Source organism: Silene latifolia, chromosome 1 (genome assembly GCF_048544455.1).
Source record: "Silene latifolia isolate original U9 population chromosome 1, ASM4854445v1, whole genome shotgun sequence".
NCBI lineage: Eukaryota > Viridiplantae > Streptophyta > Magnoliopsida > Caryophyllales > Caryophyllaceae > Silene > Silene latifolia.
Window position 1 is genome coordinate 4036566 of NC_133526.1, and position 7969 is coordinate 4044534.

Here is a 7969-nt window from a genome sequence, read left to right on the forward strand (position 1 = left end):
AAACTTGTTTAAGAGAGAAAGCAGCAGTTCTTCTTCCTAATCGCATCCTTAACGATTCCCGGAGTTCAGACGGTCGATTCTCGTTGTTTTTCGTGTTGTTGGATTCCTTGCGTCGAGGGTAAGCTTCTAGCATAATTTTTATAATGTTTTGCTAGTTTTGGTCAAACCCTAATTTAGGGTTTGGGGATTTTATGAGTGGGAATTGAATAGTAGTCTTTATGTGTTATGTATGATAGGAGGAGAATTCGTAGAGGAGCCGTTTTGAGACAAATTTGTTTAGATCGTCTGCGTGTTTGCTTTCCGGTAGGATTTCTACTCGGTATTAGTCCCATAATGGGATATTGGTGATGTCTTGTAGTTAGTTTGTTTGATTGTGATTGTGATTGTGTTTGTGATTGGTTGTGATGGTTCTCGAGATGCGTTCTCGGGTGAGTGGGGTCACTTGCGGGAGTGATCTCACGCCCTAGTTCGCCTTCTCGTGGAACCCGCCACGAAAGGGGATGTGCACATTAATGATACAAGGTTATCGCTCGTACGATGAGCGGGGCTTAGGTGGGAACGGCTGCGGTCCCCCATCGGCGGGTCTGTCCAGTGGACGATCGATGATTGAGACGGTTGGTTGGTGTGTGTGTGTGTGTGTGGCGGTTCAAATTGTCTGTTTGCCTTATTATCGTTGTCTATATTGATTGTGTGATTAGTACCGACCCGGTGTTGTTTTGTAAAACCTGCGGTGATCCATTCGGGGATGGTGAGCGGATATTGAAAGGTATAGAGATGGTGCTTGGATAGGCTCAGGATGGCCACGACATGACGATAGAGTCTTCCGCCGTAGTTTAGTCTTTATTTACATTTCGATTGAAACAGACGTTTGAATAATGTATTGCACTTTCGATTTGGTTTCGAGGATTGTATTCTTTCATTAAACTATTATAATAAATGTTGTTTCTGTTTTGTCTATTTGATTATCATACCTCGGGCAACCGAGATGGTGATGTCTCCATACCCGAGTGGTCCCGGTAAGGCACTTGGAGTATGGGGTGTTACAAATGGTATCGGAGCGACGATCCCGAAACCTCGTAACCAATGAACTTAATGAACATAGGGAGTCAATTAAAATGAACCCGGGGTAAAAGTTGTAGGAGCTAGTGCAAAGGCTTGGGAGACGTCCTAAAGCCGCAAGGGGTCGCCCTACAACTTTGAACCGGTCACATGGGAAAGTGTTTGTCGAGTCGTATGTGTGTTTGGTTAACTGGTTTATGAGTGTGATGGAATGTGTTAATTGTTGGATGTTGAAGTAGAAAGTTGAGCATGTGAAAGAAAATGGTGATATGAGGGAACTTGTTGATGAGATATATAGAACTGTGGTTGGAATGAGAAACATGATGGATGATTCATAATGTGACATAATAATAACATGCGAATAGAAATGTTGTGTTGTATACGTATATTTTGTCTGCATAGAGTTGTATGATAAGTTTATGTACTTGTCCACGATTGTTCATGGGTATATGTTGTAAGAAGTGTGTAGCTGTAAATGATGAATTAGTTGGAAGAGATTAAGTAAGTAATTGCATAAGAATATGAAATTCATGGGTGGAGCATGTTTATGTGGGTAAATCGTGATTGACAAGTTAAATAACCTATGTGCATGATGAATGTTGTTGCTTGATTTTTTGAAAATAGTAACGTATGATTACGAATACTGGTTTTATGAGTTTTGGACTGGTTTTGTTTGCTGGGTTGTTGTTTAAGTCGTTTGGGAAGTAAAAATCAATAGTTGTGTTTTTCGTTTATAAAGAGGTTGTCTTTAAACTGTTATAACTTGAGATGCATAAATGATTTTGATATGATTCCAATTGGAGATGATAGCTTGTCCTTTTACGATTCTAACGATAGGTCACACGCCCAAATTGACCAAGTAATGAGTGAGTTATGACTGCTTTACGAAAACTGGACAAAGTCTTGAGAATTAGGGTACTCGATCGAGTATCCTTGGTACTCGATCGAGTAAGGGGGCACTCGATCGAGTACCTCGCCACTCGATCGAGTAGCCCTGGTGATTTGTTTTACGTGCTTCTGATCTTGACCTACTCGATCGAGTAAGTCCCTTACTCGATCGAGTGGCTCAGACTCGATCTAGTGACCCCTGTTTTGGGTCATATGCTTATCTTTTGAATTCGTTGCATATTATGTTTAATTCAAAGTTATTATTTTGCTCTTTTATGCATTGTTTTACATGTATATTGGTCTTGACGCGTAAGTTACCCAATCTTGTGGTGTAGTGAGTGGCACCTGTGGTGAGTATGAGTTCGGTGGGAGGACATGAGTTATATGTGTTGTGATAGATAGTGGAAAAAGAAAAGGAAGATTGGTATGGTGTATAGAGACATAGAGCATGTTTTGTGAGATGAGATGAGTGATATGTTTGTATGTTGAGTAACGTAAAAGTAAGTGAATGTGGGCAAGGGATGATGCAAGTTTAAGGAACGTGAGAATGAAAGTATTGAAAGAAAGGATGTGGATAGTAGCAACCTGAGGTGTATAACGGATTATGGAGGGAGATGGTTAGAAATAGTGTTGAGTAAGAATATATGTAATGAAAGTTCGTTTTAAAGGGGTTGAGAAGAGTGGTATATAGTGAACTTTGTGGAGACATGTCGCGGGGTGGAGATTTGTTTTTTTTTTTAAGAGATGAAACTATTGTGGGTTTTCCTTGGGCAATTAGCGGTATGAAAGGAATTTTGATTTCTAGAGATGTAAGAAGGGAGATGCAATTGTTGAACAGTAAACGTTGATTTTATGGATGGATTAGTGGCAAGGGTGATTGATGACATAATAAGAGAATATTTGTGGTAAGAAAGAGTGAGATGATATCGATATGAAATAATTAGATGTGAGTTTTGGAGCAGTGAGAACGAATCGGATTTCTAAAGAGTTAGCTAGAAGGAATAAGGAGTTGAACTATTAATTGGTATTATTGAGTGTAAAGAGAAAAGAAGGATACAAGTAAGCTGAGGAAAATATTCACCGGAGTTATGTGATATAAAGGTAAGGAATCATTGAAATGTGTGATAGCGTCACGAGGATGTTAGTTAATGGTTATAGAGGAGTTTTGGGACAACATGATTAGTAATGAGTTTCGAGGAATTAAGGAAAGTAAGAAGTTGGTAGAATATTTGCACGATACGAGATTTTTGGCGGAGAGTTAGATGATGATACAATTAAGGATAGTATTGGGAAGAATGTTGAGGAAATTTTGTTGATGGATTCGATGTTTGTTATTTGGGATGTCAACCAAAGATAGGAAAGAAATCGTGATGTTTAGAGATGAGTGTAAGAGGTTTGATGTTCGGACAGTGGTAGTGTTATCGTTTGTGGTGTTGTCACTAGTGGTTAAGAGTGATGGTATATTAGAAAGGTAGCAATTCTAAAGAGGTTGATTTTGTAGGGACCTGATTGTTGTGTATGATTGTAAGAGGGTATAAGATGTGGTTAGATGAGGCGGATGCTAATAGTTGAATAGTAAAGGTATGGTTATATTTGGCAGGAAGTGATGGTTGTGTGAATGGGGGAATATGTTATGAGGGGCATATGAGTTAAACTCGGGCGACAGGTAATCTTTATCGAGGGGTAACTTACGTGATCAGGATTGACTGGTTGGATGTGATTATGGGTCTATGTCATATATATAAATGTTTGTGTGAGGTTGTGACCTCACAAGAAATGGTATGGTGTGATAATTATAAGTTGTTATCTGAATTTTCTGTAATACATGTTGGATACGAGAACGTTGGAATGATATCCAAAAAGGTAATAATTTGACTGACTTGGCATGACTAGTTATGCTTGTCTGTATTCATGATACATGTCAATATGTGATATGGTAAGGGGATGATATTCACGAGGTTGGTGTCTGTTTAATTCATAAAATATGTTGTGCTATGATTTAGTAAAGTGGATTTAAGTAAGTTTTTCTTGACTGAAAAGTTATCCTGAGTCAGTGTTTATGGGAGTTGTATGCAGTTGTGATGTCTATCGATGTGGTTGTGGTGCCTCGGGTGGTGATCCGGACACGATATTTAGTGTTGTGATGCGGGTATTGTCGCACTACGGTGTGGCTGTTGGTGGCGGTGTTGTGATGCCGTCACCGGTTGTGGTGGATTAGGCGGGATGATTATGATTCGAGTTTCGAAAGTACATACCAGTTATACATAGTTTGTTGTTCTGTTTGATGTTGCTCCCTGCGAGTTTCAGTTTCCGCATGTAGACAGTTGTCTTGCTTATTGATGTTCTCTTTACCAGGTTAAGTTAAGAATGAGGTAGAGTATGATAGGAAATAGAGTTGAATATGTTTTCGTTGTTGTCATGGTATAGTGATGTTCTATTGATGGGATACGGTTGTGAGAGATCGTTACAATAATTATGATCTTGTTCTAGTTAAGGTTTCAGTAGACATGGTAATGGCAAGTGAGTCGTAGAACATGTGTGTTAATGACCCGAAAGATGCAGGTGGTTCATAATCTTTTGTTGAGACAGTGAGTGTAGGGTATTGGGAATTAGTGTCATGTTAAGTTGTGTATGAGTTTTGCGGTAATGGAAGAAAGAACTTGATGATCTAGTGTGCGTGTACATAACGAGTGTGGATCGTGAGTTATGCTTCTGGGAGATAAGTGCCTTACATAGAGAGGTATGTTGTTTTGCAGAAATAATGGAGAGTTAGTATGGTGATTTTGCTACGAGTTTTGAGGTATAGGTTAGATGGTGTGACGAATGAGTTGAGGTATGAGGAATGTTTAAGTAAGAGAGCCTTGGATATATGCATGACGAGTGTTTAGATTATAAGCGGTTATCTTACACATGTGGTGGTAAAGAGAGTAATGAGATGTATCTAGTATTTAGTATTAGTGAGTTACGAGGACGTAACATTTATCTTAAGAGGAGTAGGATGTGATAAAAGAGATTTTGATGGGTGTGCATATGGTAGTATATTTGAAAGTAGAGTGTTGGTGTAGCATAAGATATGGATTTGTATATGCTGTGGTTGATAGTGTTAAAAGGCCATGGCCGTGCTTGTAGTAGTGTGATGCTTCAGAGTGTGGGAATATTTTATATAGTGTTGACAGTTGAAGGATGATGTTATGAGTCTGAGTAAACTTCGAGGACGAAGTTCCTTTTAAGGGTGGTAGAATGTAACATTCCGTTTGATGTCTAGGAGTGTCTTGATCTTGGATTTGATAGTGGATGATATTATGGAGCTAGCAGCGTTAGAGGATGGTAGTTGGTTATGTATGGAGTTGGTGTCGTGAGAGATATATATATGTGGAGTTGATACGATATCGTGAGCCATGTTGTGGAGGTAGGAATAGTTAGTGGAGTTGGTGTTACGAGTTCATGTTTGGGTTGGAGTTTTGTTTCGAGTTCTTAGTTACGTTGTTGTGTCTTGATCGAGTTAGCATGTTTGTTTTTATGTATGGGTTGAACTTCGGGGACGAAGTTCCTTTTAAGGAGGGAAGACTGTAATACTCCGTATTTATATGTCTTGGGGGTACTCTATCGAGTAGCCCTTACTCTGTCGAGTAAGGGTATGTTGCAGATCAGAATAAAATAGTTTCTGACCTGTTGGGCACTCGATCGAGTAGCTCGGGCACTCGATCGAGTAGGGGTACTCGATCGAGTACCTTGGTACTCGATCGAGCGCCGGTTTCTGGGGAGTTTTCGCGGGTTTTGTTAATTATGCGATTAGGGTATTTAAACCAATTCGTCTTTGTTTTAAAACACTTTTACCAAAACCTAAAACTTGTTTAAGAGAGAAAGCAGCAGTTCTTCTTCCTAATCGCATCCTTAACGATTCCCGGAGTTCAGACGGTCGATTCTCGTTGTTTTTCGTGTTGTTGGATTCCTTGCGTCGAGGGTAAGCTTCTAGCATAATTTTTATAATGTTTTGCTAGTTTTGGTCAAACCCTAATTTAGGGTTTGGGGATTTTATGAGTGGGAATTGAATAGTAGTCTTTATGTGTTATGTATGATAGGAGGAGAATTCGTAGAGGAGCCGTTTTGAGGCAATTTGTTTAGATAGATCGTCTGCGTGTTTGCTTTCCGGTAGGATTTCTACTTCTCGGTATTAGTCCCATAATGGGATATTGGTGATGTCTTTGTAGTTAGGCTTTGTTTGATTGTGATTGTGATTGTGTTTGTGATTGGTTGTGATGGTTCTCGAGATGCGTTCTCGGGTGAGTGGGGTCACTTGCGGGAGTGATCTCACGCCCTAGTTCGCCTATACATGGGAACCCGCCCACGAAGGGATGTGCACATTAATGATACAGGGTTATCGCTCGTACGATGAGCGGGGCTTAGGTGGAACGGCTGCGGTCCCCCATCTGGCGGGGTCCAAAGGACGGTCGATGATTGAGACGGTTGGTTGGTGTGTGTGTGTGTGTGTGTGTGTTCAATTAATTGTCTTTTGCCTTATTACTCGTTGTCTATATTGATTGTGTGATTAGTAATCGACCGGTGTTGTTTTGTAAAACTGCGGTGATCCATTCGGGATGGTGAGCGGATATTGAGCGGTATAGAGATGGTAATTGGATAGTGGGGATGGCCACGACATGACGATAGAGTCTTCCGTTTGTAGTTTAGTCTTTATTTACATTTCAGTTGAGAACAGACAGTTTGAATAATGTATTGCACTTTCAGTTTGGTTTCGAGGATTGTATTCTTTCATTAAACTATTATAATAAATGTTGTTTCTGTTTTGTCTATTTGATTATCATACCTCGGGCAACCGAGATGGTGATGTCTCCATACCTGAGTGGTCCTGGTAAGGCACTTGGAGTATGGGGGTGTTACAAAGACAATGTGGGCTTGGGTAAGATACCGGTCAAGCTTAGATGAATTGGTTTAAGCGAGTTTGACAAAAAATAGTGGGTGAAGACATTATAGATTTTTGAAATTGCATTAACGTGCTCGATTATCTTAAAAGCCTAACGCGAGCGGGGGATTTGGTGGACAAAGCCCTTTTTTAACAACTTTGTTATAAAATATGATGCTCACATTATCCAACAATGGGCTAGTTTATTTGGGAGGGGACAAGTAATGTGTTTGAACAATCACGGAATATTATACACGAGAGTTTAGTTTTGCTTGTGGGTTAATAATTAGTCAAGCTTAAAAAATTAAGAGCTGAGCCATATTTTATTGTTGCTTGACTTGTCATGTAGTTATCTATAGCAACCTTGCTTTATAAGCTACATACCCTCACAATGGTGAGGTACATTATCTTGTAACTTGAATATGGCCACTTTACAAAATCAACCAATAAAAAGCAAGCACCTTGAAATCAAGCATGTAGCTTGGTAGAGCAAGTGTAACTCTCTAGTAAGTCGTATTTTTCGACTTCAATGATAAGCAACCTGCCTGAAAAACTTTAATAAATTGTAAGCAGGTCCTTTGTTGTGCCGATTGGAGATGGCCAAAATAGTGTTGATGGTTTAACGTTTTAACATCATTACGTGTCCCTCCGGATCCTTGTCATGTCACCGTTTTCGTTGCATGCAAGGTGATCCCCCAATTCCCCCACCCCTGGTTCGTGTCTTTTAGTTTTGTTGTTGTCGATCTGTTTTAACCCAGGGGCGATCCCCCTACCCATGGGTCGGATCTTTTCGTTTTTGTTGTTGTCGGTCGGTTTTGTTTTGATGGGGTTTGTTTTCGTTCCCTTTTCCCGTGTCTTTTGTGTGACTTTGTTTTGGTCCTGTTGCATGTAAGGCGGTGGTCCTGGGAGGTTTCGTTAGGTGAAATGGGTGTCCTTGGTTTGGGCTGTTGCGTTTTTGTGAAGTTACGGTTGTCTCCGCCACCGTTTTCGTTTGGAGTGAGGTCTGGTTGTGAGGGTTGCACTGTCTTTGTTGGGACTGGTAGGGGAAGTCGGGGTCTGGTGGTGATGGTGGTTGTATCGAATGCAGCAGTTCCCCCTTTT